A 13,980-nucleotide genomic window follows, 5' to 3' on the forward strand; every position below is an offset into this window, starting at 1 on the left:
AAGATGAAAGCAAGCAGTAAACCCTCTAGTGTGGCTGGTCTGGTAAAAACATCTGCCTATGGCTGTCAGACTTCAAATGATAACTTGTGTCATTCTGCATGCTATAGTTCACCAGTAGCAGCTAGGGTGCTGTAGTTTCAAGAAAGAACATGCACCGCAACCACAAGGCAGCTAATTGCAAGTGAGAGCCAAGACTCCACTCTTCATAATGCTCTTCACGCTGCTCATCACATGCATTTTTTTTCAAATAATTCCTGCTCTATCTTAGCCAAGATAAGGTTTATTTTAACTAATGTCTTTTGTAGCCTTGATTTGTTGCTTTGGGCTTTTATTACTAAGAAGATGTTCAAAACTACTTTCTTCTGCATCTTTAAAAAGTGCCACATTATGATTTGTGTTTTAATGCTTCTGTCAATGTGATCTTCTGAAGCTCTGAGATCTGGGTAGCATTTAAATGACAGACACTTTATCAAAAAGTTTGCACGCATGTTGAATTAGAGAAGAGTCTTGAAAAGAAGAAATCTTGTCTCATTTGTGATACAGTGAAGGCAAAGATAAAACTGTTAAACTTCCCACTGAGTTGTTTTTATTGCTGGAAATATACTTGCTGTCCTTGAATAACAATTTGGGACTTCAAGCAGTGCATAAAAATTAAGTATTTAAGAGTAATCTTGTTTTTTGAAAAAGGTATTCACTCAGCATGAGCAACATATGAAGTTTGCACAGCAGTAGGAACGGTTATTCAGTTATACAGTAAAAGATCTCCAAAGAAAGAGAATTCATTTGCAGCACTTACCTTGAGGCATTTTTACTTCCACATGGCAGGTCTTCATGTAGCCAAAATCCATGCTGAGGCCTCACACTTCTTAGCTGCACTGTGTCATTTTCAAAGTTCATCACAACTTTGCTGCACCTTAGCCACAGCTTTCTGAGAAGAATGTATGGTGCAAGCATTGTGAAAAGGGTAATATATAACCAAGAAGAAACTCTGGAGAACAGATGAGGAGCATCCTTCCAGCAGCTTGTCTTGTTTTCCTTTTCTTGCTCTACTCCCCAGTAAAGATTCATCAGGAGGTGTTAGAAGTCCCTATTGCTGGAGGCCAGAGAGAGGCTGTGCCAGCGCTGAATCAGTAACTGTGCAAGTTTTACTTTGTTTTCACTGCTACTAGGGGTAAAAGGGAAGTATAGCATGTACAACAGAATAAAAAAAAAAAAGGATAAGGCCTCCATTACTGTGCTTCTTTCCCTCCTTAAAAGTTGAGCTATTTTAGATCAACGAAACAAAAGCAGTGTTCCTACAGAAATTGCATGAATTTGAAGAGCAGGAGAATTGAGTTCACAGTCATGGCCCAGGCAAAGACAATGCACCATTAATATTAGACTGTATGTGGATATTACATATACCTGTTTAACTCTTGTGTCCACCAATGCTTCTTCTGTTGATGTTCTCTCTTCTCCACGGGGCTGAAGCAAGAAGTTGTGGTGCCTTATGAGTGTAAGAGTTGAGGTTTGTGGGGAGAGGAATTAGCCTTTATTAGATTCATTGAGGAGAGGAATCAGCCTATATTAGGTCTGTTGATATAACTGAAAAAAGAGAAGTGCTTTGCCTTTCACAGAGTCAGGCATCTGAAATCAAGAATTAATGTTAAATTCTGTCTTACTGATTACAGAACCAGAAATTCCTCTAGCTTAAGCAGTGCAAGTTTTCTTACTTCGGGCAATATCAAAGGCCAGTGGTCAATAACTTGTGACAGAGAAGCATGTTTGGAATGGCCCAGGGTGCAGTTTGGGTAAGTGCTGAGAAATTCTGCAGTTTGAAAATTCATCTAATGAAGACAAAGGTTTCTAATTTCTTCCGGATTCAGTGGAATCCATGGAATTAAGAGGACAGAAATATTACTTGCCTTTGACAGGCAAGGTACTGCCAATAACCAATTGGTAGCATCTTGCCTCTCTGTGAGGCAGCATCCACCCGCTTGTACTAAGCTTCTACCAGAGCTGCTCTTAACCTCTAAATTGAGAGAGAAAATGTAACTGGGCATGTGCCTTTAAAAAAATTGCTTCTCCAGCTTTAAAGCCCAGTCATTTTTGAGGATTATCCATTTATTTGGGCTCAAACACTGAAGCTGTTAAAGGTTCAGACTGAAAAGTGCTTTTAAAATTTGGTATATCTCTTATGAATCACATCCTGAGGTCTGCATTGTATCAAGTTGCCTTTTTACAGCTCTAGGCTGAAAACTTAAAAGCAAAGAATTTTTAAAAGGCTGAATGAAATAAAGGAAGCACAAAGAGTTTGTTTGGCTCAAGGCCAGACCAAGGTTGCTATCTGGAGAATATTCTGAAACACAAATCACAAAATATGGAGACTTGCTGTGCCATCAGTTATTTTTAGCAGAGTGAAGATGAACAAACTCAGTAAGGTTAAAGATGCAGCCTTAAAATTAACTTTCAATTAGTTTTGTTCCTTGAACTCTTGATAAAAACACTGTGGTTTGCATTTTACATAGCCCTTGTGGATGTCCGCTGTTCCATATACAAATTCTAAATACACCATGTTTTTGTTTTACTTAAAGCAATAAGTTTGAATAAGCAAATATGTCGTCAAAACATAGTATGAAAAAGAAGTGTTAGAATAATTTGGGGAAAAGAAACAGTTCTACACATTTTGAAAGTCCTTGCATTCTATATCTCAAGTGTCAGCTTGCCAGACACTTTTGTAAAATTTCAGAGGGGTGATATCCAAAGATCTGTTCTTTCAACTTAGACCTTGCTAGGTTGTTATACATAATGTTTTTCTGGCTTCTGGCCCTAATTCAGAAGATACCTGTAATCTTTTCAAGTGCTATAGTTCTTAATCGTGTACATGCTTTAGACTTCATTGATTCCAGGTTGTGATATCATTCATGCAGATAATGATATGCTTACGTGAAGAACCATAAGCACATGAAGTAATGTTCTAGAAACTAATTTTGCTATGAGACATAGAATCAGACCTACTCTTCTCCCATGTATGTGGGAAGCAAATAGTGATGGCAGCAGCGGCCACTGAGTTATGCCAAGTCATGGTGAGAAAAAAATGACAGTCTGTTAATCAATTCTAGAGCTGTAGCCCATGACTTCCTTTGCTTTCTCACACTGTAGCCAATGTTAAACAGTTACTCCTGGCTTTCATTGCACTTACGGTAGTCAGCTTGTGGCAGAGGACAATCCCTGCTGCTACACAGTCCCAATATGATTGTAAACTAGTTTGCTTATGACGAGTCATACTGCACTGTCCAGGATGGTACCTTTTATGAAAATAGATTTTTCTCCTTTAAATGAAAACTGATGAATGACTGAAATTCATCCTGGGCAAAATAACTGCTCAGTAAAATCAAGGAAATATTTCTGACACAAACAGTGACTCCTGACTGCTGAGGCTATTCTTATGTCTGAGTGTGGCCACCATAGTAGTGGAAGGGCTGGGCAGCCATCCCTGCACTCATGACTGGATGCATTTGTTAGCAAGTACTCATAGGAAAGAGGAGGGAGAAGAACAGATATGTAGGATATTCAGAATTCTTTGGAAATTCAAACTACTTACCACTGCAGTACTCAAGAAATGAGTCCCAGCATGTGTGCAGGTGATCTACAGGCTCTATTGGCACATCATGAACCACATCCTCTTTTCCTTAAGCAGACTGAGAGTAATTCAACTGAAATGCACATTGCTGAAGTAAAGAAGATTCAGATTTGGGGTTTTCTTTTCTCTTTTTTGTTTTAATTAAGTTTTTTAGCAAGTTATCACTTGCATGGGATACAAGATGTCCCCTTGCAGAAACCTTAAGTGCTGTTGGCAGAATTGTTCCAGTTTAATCAAGCTATTAAAAGAGGCTGCTGCTCTTAATGTAGGAGGAGGGCTACTTTCAGAGACAGCTACAGCAGAAATAGCTTCCTCCAGCAGAAATGAAATAGCTGGGGGAAAAGGAGCCAGTAGCTGGACACAGTGCAGATCAGCATTAAGCAGCAACCCAAAGCAAGAATAAGGAATACATCTGTGAGAAGGGAGATGAAGACCAAGAAAACAGAGTATGACTAACAGTTTTAAAGAAAATCACTTCTCATGCTAGAGTAATGAAAATGCTAGACCATCTCTCTGACAATACTTTCCTGCATAAGGAAGTAGTGATCACTGTATTAAATCGTGATTTGGAAACTGGAAGATGAAAAGTGCTAACCTAAAATGTAGCCCACATCATTGAAAAGTCTGAGAGCTCAAAAAGAAGCTATATTTAAAGATTTGATTGTAGATGCACAGTATGAAGGAACTATGTGTGAAGAATAGTTCAGAGGAAATTATAAAAATGTAAATTTAACATCCAAAGCATTTCTTTATGATTAGGAAAACAATTCTTCAGACTTCAGAAACCTCAGAGAAACTGGTGAAAGTCTTCCAGTGCTAAATATTAGATTTCTGCAATATGCAGTGAATGATCATGTGTGTACATTTCTCTTGAATTACAGAAAGAAGGTCAAACTGTAGAAGTAAGTAAGGAAAAAAATATTTAAAGGATGAGGACGGGAAGCAGCTCTGCAAATTAATGCAAGAAAGAGGATGCATCTTCAGAACATGATTGACAAAAAAGACAGTTCAGATAGCTGGTAATGAGGTAATTCCCGCTCCAGGGATGCGGCGAGGCCAGGACTCCGCAAGGATCAAGTCAAGGATCAAAGACTTGCAAAGTCACACAAAGCAATTTTTTCTTTTTAATGTGCTTTGGGATGCTTCCCATCTAGTCCTAGGTATACAACTGGATTTCAAGGAAGAGAAATGGAATGAAAAGGCTGAGAAGGAGGAAGAAAATAAATAGGGGAAACAGAGATATTTTTAGCTTCACCCCTCCGCAGTACAGCGTCAGAGTGATGAAATGTAATTAATATTGATCTTATGTGATTCAGAAACTGCGTGTAGCAGCCTTTTTGAATACATATGCCACTTGCACATCTGCTGTTGGTTTTTCAGGGGCACAGAACTGTATTGAGCACCACAAACCACGCAGAAGAGAAAAGGTACCACTGGGCATTGCTCTGATGTGGGAACTGAGTAGAGGTAATGGTTTCAGCAAGTGCATTTAAATAGGTGTCTATCCCAGCAATGCTCTGAATTGTTATGAGTTGGGGAAGGCATTCGTTAAGTTGGCACAGCAGTTGCTAACACATGCCCATGTGGGAGCAGTCTTGTAGAGAGAATATATCAAAACTACTCCAGTTTGTGACAGTTCATCATGAAGTTCATCATCTGTGTCACCTGCTTGTGCCCTCATACAAAACCTCCTGGAAAACCCGTGTCCTGGAAAGCAGGAGGCAGGAAGAGCAGATTCTGGGGTCTGTCAGAGTGCTGTTGCTGATATCTTTCTGCCAATCTATTTTCATGACAAAGTTCTGCCACTCTTCTGCCCAGTCGCAGTAAAGCTCTGCATGTGACCATCTCACAGCCCATCTGTCCTACCAAACTGGCTTTTCTCCCTCTGGCTGTTTTGTGTTTCACTGGCGTATGCAGGTTTTAATCCCTCCATCTGATTAGTTAGGAGAAAAAACAGTCTTAATCTGATAACAGCAGAATAATGTAGCACTGCAAAGATGGGATGATTTAATTATTGAATAGTTTATTTATTTACTTACTTACTTATTAATGTGCTCTTTGGCACATGGTTTTTGTTTCCAAAAAACTAAAAAATTGTCCTAAAAGCACACGGGGTTTAAGACCGCTTTATGAAATACTGGTATTTTTTGGTAAGAAGAGATTTCTCTGAGTTCATTTCAGTAGCATGTTTTTATGCTGGTGTTCCTAATGGGCTTAGCCTGTCCTCAGATGTTTTTTTCTTGGCTCTATTTTCTCAGCCTGGGAAATTTTGAACATTCAGAAAAATAAAAGCCAGGCAAATGTTCCCGTATTAGAAAAAGTAGCTGCCCTCCAAAGAAATTTCCTTGCACTTATTTCCACAATGACCATGACGAAATAACTTGCAGATATTAAAGCTTAAATGACAACGCATCAAATGTTTATGTTAAATAGAACTGATTTGTGCAGACCTCAACATTTTAGCTATTGGTCCCCATCTCACATAGGTTAGTTGGGAATTCGGAAACCCATTTCTTTAAAATGTCTAAGAAAGCTTAGACATTTTGTAAAACACAAAACTTGATGTTTAATAGACCCTCCCTTTGTACTGAGGTGTGAAAACCTACTTGTTCACATCAGGAGGCACACATCTGGCACAGTCAGGATGAGGAAAGGCACATCTGGGTTATATGACAGCAGTGAGCCTGTAGCCTGCCTCCCAGGTGCACAAAAACTCTCTGGAGCTCTGGCTGGGAATTTCTCTCCTGTGATCCCTCCTGTGCAGTGGCTCCAGGTGACCATGCACAGATATCTGCCTGCTCTAATTGCAGAGGGTCCCATGGGGCTGGAAGGCTGTGGGAGGGACAGGCACAGAGACACAGCTTGTCCAGTGCACAGCATGCCCTAGGCAGAACCCAGAGGACTCAGTCAGCAGCTGGACTAACTCAGGCGCAGACCAAGGCCACTGCCACCGACCTCAGTCGGACTGGAATTTGCACAGCCATTTCAAGCGTCTTTAGCTGCTTCTGTTGGCAATATTTGAGCCTTTGATTTTAAGTCAAGCATATTAAATAGAACATAAAATAAATATATATTTTAACTTACCTTGTTGAGTCCAGTTTGGAGGCTTATGTCAATGAAAAATAAAAATCGCACTGGGAATCTGTACGAAGAGGTAAAATTGTATTGTATGTTAAAACACACAGGGAAAGAATTATAGAAGAGCAGCATATACAGAAACCAGGCGCAGTAAAACTGACCCTTATTATATTATATATATATATAATTATATATATATATATATTATATATATATATAATATTATATATATAATTATATATATATTATGTCTTATTATAATAAGACATGGTATCAGAGAATCAGAATGGGTTTTGTTGGAAAGGACCTTTGAGGGTCATCTACTCCAACCCCCCTGCCATAAGCAGGTACATCTTTCTATAGATAAGCTTGCTAAAGCCCCATGAAAATTGACCTTGAACACTTCCAAGCAGTCAAGCTGCATTACCTTGCTTGTGGATGTAGACTTCACATGTGGGCTGGGGGATGACTTCATGTCAAAATAGCCCATGGCATCCCCTCCAGGCTCACGCTCACTCTGCTGAAATATTTTGGTTTTGAGACACAGGACCCATCTGAGGATCACCCAGTCTGTTCTTGACTGGCTCCCATGCAACCATGCCAGGCAGTTCATTCTGCATGGCAAGACCCTCCTTCCTTATGATTTCATAGCACTGAACAAGTTTGACTCAGAGCGTTGAATATAATATATGGAAGTCTTTGCCGATGTTGGACAGATAGATAGATCGATAGATAGATAGATAGATTGATTGATTGATTGATTGATTTTAGAAAAGTCGACTGCTGCCTGACATAATTATTTTGCCTTTCTGAGAAATTGGTATGTGCATCCTGTGAATGCTGAAAGAGGAATTAATCCAGCCTGTTTTCTGAGGAAGAAGACTTTCCTAAGAAAACAATGAACATAATAATTATAATGAGAAATAAGCTCAGAGATTTTTTTTCCCTCAGAAAAAATGAAATGGGCAGTATGACTCAGGTTTCTCACTAATGGACAGTTCTTCCAATATAAAATATGGAAGAATATTTTTTATCACAGGCAATGGGATTTTAGCTACAGTGATTCATTAGGAATATCTAAATGACAAGAAGATGTTAAAAGTTGAAGTTTCAAAAATAAGTAGTGTAAAAGACTACATCTATCATGGACTGAAAGAAGAGGGCAGGAAGTGAAGTGTCATTGAATTTACAGGGGATGACTATAAAATACAGTGCTTTTTTTTGGAGCTTCTGACTGACACTTGATTCAACTGTAATCTTTTTTTTTTAACAAGAATTTAAGTTGTTGCCTCCCCTCCTGCATGAATAAGATTATTTTATGTGAAGTACACAAGCAGTACAGCTTGTAATTGTTATGGTCTCATATATGTCATCATGTTTATAGTTTCACCAAATGTTAATGGTTTTGTTGAAATTTCCTTGTTGAAAATCTGCTTTGTCCTGAAATTTTAATTAGCAAATTTTATACAACACAATTCATTAATTTCTAACAGCTGAGCCTTGCTCTGCCTGTTTCCTGAGCACTGTCCTGGGGCTGTGAGCCAGTCCCGCTGAGTCCCGTAGCTCTGCTGGCACTGTTGCTCAAGACTAGGCAAACCTATGTAATGCTGAGAACAGTACACAACCTCACCAGAGTGTTTTAAGCACCCTCTATGCTTTTTTTTGCACACAGGATAGATATTTAAGCAGCCTTTCATGACTTTTACACCTGGCAGGAGGTTCTTCCAGAAGGTCTTCTATCCTCCTGGTATTTTCCCTCAAGGTTCTTGCCTTTGCACCCTGGTCCCAATGCTTCAGGCACCAGTCAGTCAGGTGTGGGCAGACATTGTTAACACATTGTCCACTACTGTGGCTGCAGATGTTCCCCTCGTCATTAGAAACTCTTGACAGCAGTATCTTTCAAGCATAACCACCAGATATTCAAAGCAACCCTCTTCCCCATGACTCTTTTCCACACATCACCTCTTTGTCACACTAGATGTTCACTAGACATTCTCTCCTTGTCTGAGGAACACGTTAAGAGTTTGCCTTTAGACTCACACTGAGATGGCTGGTCAGAGAATGACTCCTGGGCCAGGTTATGTATGCAGGTAACTGAAGAGCAGTTCCTGGAGAAGGGTCATGTCATGCGGCTGTCATCAAGGCTGTGCTGTCGGAAGGCAGAAGCCTTGCACTGGGAGGAAGGAAGTAAAAACAGGCTGCTGAGACAGGTTGTTAGATTACCCGGGACCCAGATTGGTCCTGTGGCAGAGCACTGGGACCTTCAGTTCTAAGAGGCTTGTTGCCTTCTTCCTCCTCTGAGCTCCCTGATGATGTCTCACCCATTGGAAGATTTGTAATAGTTTCTGCATAGCCTACTTGTGTGAGTGTTGGTAGGCACCAGCAGGCAGTTCCCCACTGAATCCTGAGCTTTTCTCACTGCATCTGTGCGAGCTGGCACTTTTAATGTTTGGACAAGCTGCAGTAATGTTTTTCGGCAGGTCTCAGTATGTCTCTTTCCAAACACTAATGTGCAAAACTCATACCTGCCCCAGATAGACTAAGAATGATGGAGAAAACACCTGCTCCCTGAGTAGATCATTCCAGGAGTTAATTATACTCACTGTGAAAAATGTTGTCCTTATTTCTGTTCTAGTTTGATTTGGCTTAGCTTCCCATTAAACAATCTCCTTTTTTCTTTCCTTCAGCTCTGACTATTAGAAATCTCCTAAACAGATACTTCAACTGAATCAACTCTGAGCTTTCTCTTCAACAAACTAAATTATTAATATGTTGATGTTCTTTTGTTACCAGGTTCCCCGGGCTGCAAATCGTTCTTCTAAGTTCTTCTAGTAGTCCTTTCACATTTTTCAGAGTTCTTCAAAGAATGTAGCAGTTGGTGCTGGGCGGCATTCCAGGTATGGCCACAGAGTCTTCATCTCAACTGCGGTGCAGGAGTGCTCTGGGGTGTGTTGTGCATTCTTTGCCTTCTGACCATGGAATATATTAAAGCCATGCTGTCCATGACTTTGTGGTTACGTAAGCCACAGGAACAGAATACGTATCCTCATTGCTTTTTCAGACTTCAGTGTTGTACAAGCCTTCCCAGGTCTTTCTGAAAGGCTACAAGCATCTTTTCCATTTTAATTAAAAAGCCTTAAAGGTTCAGTTCATCTCTGAAAAAAGTTATTAGAAATCTAGCTTTCATAATTGACTTCCAAGCCCAGATGCCTATAGGAGCTACAATGTTAGTTGTGCTTTGTATTCACAAAAGTAATTTCAGCTTGTTTGGGAACTGGTTTCATTGGTCTCTGTCCATGTTGCTGTATTTTAACACACAACATATTCTGCAAGGCTGATGCATTAATCTGGTTAAGAAACCAGAACAGGTATTTCCGGCCTGAGAGGTTTCACTCTTTGAACCCCCAAGGGCATTTTACTCTGTTATTGTGGATTGAATTTATGAGTGTTTTTGTTTCAGTTGAATCAGAATTGTTATGCCGGGAATAAATTTGTCCTGGCTTGTTTACTGGCTTATTTGAATGATTACACAATTGTAACACTCTAGGAAATAATTCTGCTATTCAAAGCAAAAGGCTAATCAGAATTTTCTCCTTGGAAATAAAAGATTATGGCTAAACATCATAGAGGGGAACAAGGCTATATTATCTCATGAAAGCAATCAACAAACATTAATCCCTTTAAGTGCTCAGTTTTGAAGTAGAATGGTATACAATTGGAAATCAAATATACAGAATACAAAGGGAACAGTCTGTGCTACTACAAAAGTGGACAGAGTAATAGACAGATCCCTTAATTCTCCAGCTGCATGTTTCAGTAAGAAATGCTTTTTCCTCCTGTTATTCACATGCTGTATTACTGTTTGCACAGCTCTGTGATTTTCAGTTAATATTGCAAGAGACAGTGTAATTATATTTGTTTTAGAAGTACTGTTATTATGCTAGCACTAGTATTTTTGCTACTTAATTATCACTTTGAATTACACTATGTGAACCTCGCTATTTTTTTTTCCAGTTTGGGCAAATGGTTTAGCTGATTAGCAAGGGCGTTTACTTCACCTGAAAAATGTCCAAGAAAAGACATCAGACTGCACTTGGCCATATTAGATTGCATTCAAGAACATGAAGGAGACCTGGCTGGATATCTTCTGTACATCATCATTCATACAAAGTCTGCTGACCTTTCTCACAGTTGCCCAGCAACGAAGCATCTGAACTCATCAGTTTTAATGAATTACTTGGGAAGCACAGGGTTAATAAATAACACAAAGATACAGAACTTCAAAAGTAAGGTCTCAACAGCTCTTTTCTTCAACTCATTGAGATGAATTTTAACCCAGTAAAATTCTCCTTTCTCTTGTAATATTTAAATAAATGTCTTGTAAGTCTATTGAGATTTAAATGTCTCTACACAGAGTAACTTTAAGACCATAATCAACCTCTAGATAATAGATGATCTACCTGAACAAGCTGAAGAAAAATGGTTTTCCAGAAGCATGTTCTTACCTTAAAATCCATATAGACAAAATGCTCTTGACACATGGGTTGCTGTATAAAGTAGAATTGTCAAGAAGTTAACACCATCTTCATTTTTTCACTCCTTCGCCACTCTGGGTTTATAGAGCCTAATTGCTGCCCAGCCCTACAGTGCTGTATACACTGTTTCAGTAAAAGTTCACAGCTACTCAGATCAGTTATGAAGAGTATAGCTCTAATAGAGTTGTAAAATAGCTTCTAGGGAAGACTTGCCCTCTAAAAATGTGCCAGGGCAAGGAGGTTGCTATTTTATTTCAAAAATTTTACCAGAAATGTTTATGAGCCCCGACACAGCCCTGGGTAAGCATGAGGGGTTTATCAGTGCTTGACGCGTGATAGCTGTATCATTTAGGTGAAGGCAAAAGCAAGTAGAAATATTTCTGTGTGTTACCAAGAAATGGGCTTCCTTGTGAAATTTATTGCCCATGAAAATAATGGATTGTAGAATTAACCTGTCACACACAGGAACAGATAACATGGCTTCACAGTCTCAGCTCAATGGCCGCGGCCAGGCTGGAGGTTACTGGCAGCATGGATGATGCTGGGATACATGCAGTTATATTAAATAATTGCAGTAGAAATCTCCCAGTTAATTTTTTTCTTAATACAGTGCAAAAATGCACAAATTAATGTCATCTTTTGATGACCCCTGGGCTGGCACTACTCCATGAGCAATGTTCAGGACCAGAAAGCTGCAGAGCCATGCAGATTGGCAGGTGGACTGTTCCTAAAGAGAGGGCCGGTGGGAAACATCACCGAAGAAATGTTAGTGATGCCATGGCCTCATTAAATGGCATCAGGGGTTTCTCATCAGCCTCTACAGGGAGTTTGAGAGCCGTAGCCCATCCAGACTGGGTGACTGGCATGTTGATGGATGCATAATTCTATTTTAGATGCTTCCTCTGGAATTGCTGGAGCAATAGGGAAGAGGGAAGGTCAAAGCAGCCTTCTTCAAGAGGCTAGCATTGCTACACTGTTATTTTCCTTCATTTTACTACACTTGATCTTAGCCAAAAGGCTGAGAAGCTATGGCCTTTTGGCTAAGATCATTGGAAGTGATGTTGGAATCAAAATAGGGGACAGGGATCAGGGGACAGGACAAAGGGAATGGCCTTAAGCTCCGCTAGGGGAGGTTCAGGCTGGTAAATCAGAAAAAGATTTTTCATGGAAAGGGTCATTGGACACTGGAACAGGCTGCCCAGGGAGGTGGTTGAGTCACCATCCCTGGAGGTATTTAAAAGATGGGTGGATGAGGTGCTGAGGGGCATGGTTTAGTGATTGATAGGAATGGTTGGACTCAATGATGCTTTTCCAACCTAGTGATTCTGTGATTCTGTGAATGCGTCCAGAGGAGGAATAAGAGGATGATTAGACAGCTGGAGCACCTCCCGTTCGAGGACAGGCTGAGAGAGTTGGGGTTGTTCAGCCTGGAGAAGAGAAGGCTCCGAGGAGACCTTATGGTGACCTTCCAGTACCTAAACGGGGCTACAAGAAAGCTGGGGAGGGACTGTTTACAAAGGCTCATAATGATAGGACTAAGGGCAATAGGTATAAACAGGAGAGGGGCAGATTGAAACTAGACATGTGGAGGAATTTATTCTCTGTGAGGGTGTTGAGGCACAGGCACAGGCTGCCCAGGGAAGCTGTGGCTGCCCCATCCCTGGAGGTGTTCAGGGCCAGGTTGGACGAGGCCTTGGCCAGCGTGACCTGTGGCAGGGGGGATGGAACTGGATGGTCTTTACGGTCCCTTCCAACCCAAACCTTTCTCTATCGTTGCCGCCCACAGGCCAGAGACACCCGGCGCTCCCGGCGGTGGCCGCTGGGTGGCGCCCGCCGGCAGCCGGACCCGCCAAAACGCGCCGCGCGGTTCCCTCCAAACCGCCCTCAGCCAACAAGGGGCGTTTTCTGAGGTGATCGCAGCACAAAAAGTGGCAAATGACAGCAGTATAGATGCGTTTTTAACCGATCTCGAGCTTTAATGGCGCGAATGTGACATTTTACCGAAATTTTTAAATAGCTTGGGTTTTTTTTTCACTGAAGCGGTGCGGTCTCGGCGGGGTCAATTTCTCAGTTTGCCTGGGGAGGGAGAAGAATTTCCTAGGAATGCAAGAAGCTGTTCGATCTGCTGGTTTATGAGAGCGTCCAGTGTTGATATTTATCATCTCGCAGAGTTATTGCTGCCTCGTCTGGAGGGGAAATCTAGCCAGGGATTTTGGGAAGCGTGCTCAGCTTATTTTAGTGTTTGTTAATATTTTTCCAAGCTGTGTGCTGCTCATTAGAGAAAACAGCAAAACTGAAAAGAAAACTAAAAAGCTAAAAAACTAAAAAGCTAGAAAACTAAAAAGGAACAAAGGTACTATGAGACAAAACGGCACCAGCTTGCTTATGTGACCAGGGTGGAGAAGGAGAAAATGAAGGAAAATAACAGCGTAGAAATGTTCCAGAATGTAGTAGTTTTTATTTTCTTAGGCTAAGGCTTTGGGAACTGATGCAGCCTTTCTGATAAGAGTAATTTAGTGTCAGGAATCTGAGATAAAACTGAGTTTGTGTGGGAGGGAAACGGATAGAGGATTAATTCAAGTACATTTCTTATAAATTAAGACAACTGAACAGAACAGCAGCAAGGACCCGCTTCTGGTGGTTATGGTTCTGCTGAAATACTCAGGGTTTTTTTCTGTAAAGGCAAAAGGAAAACACTCTAATTAATTAGATTTATTTACATCAACTGGATTTGGGATCAAAATA

The 13,980-nt window shown here is 40.6% G+C and overlaps 1 pseudogene; it reads right to left on the reverse strand.

Moving 5' to 3' along the window:
• Positions 1 to 12,126: 12,126 nt before the first annotated feature.
• Positions 12,127 to 12,265, reverse strand: LOC138716889 (U2 spliceosomal RNA; annotated as a pseudogene).
• Between the last annotated feature and the right edge of the window lie 1,715 nt (positions 12,266 to 13,980).

Source organism: Phaenicophaeus curvirostris, chromosome 1 (genome assembly GCF_032191515.1).
Source record: "Phaenicophaeus curvirostris isolate KB17595 chromosome 1, BPBGC_Pcur_1.0, whole genome shotgun sequence".
NCBI lineage: Eukaryota > Metazoa > Chordata > Aves > Cuculiformes > Cuculidae > Phaenicophaeus > Phaenicophaeus curvirostris.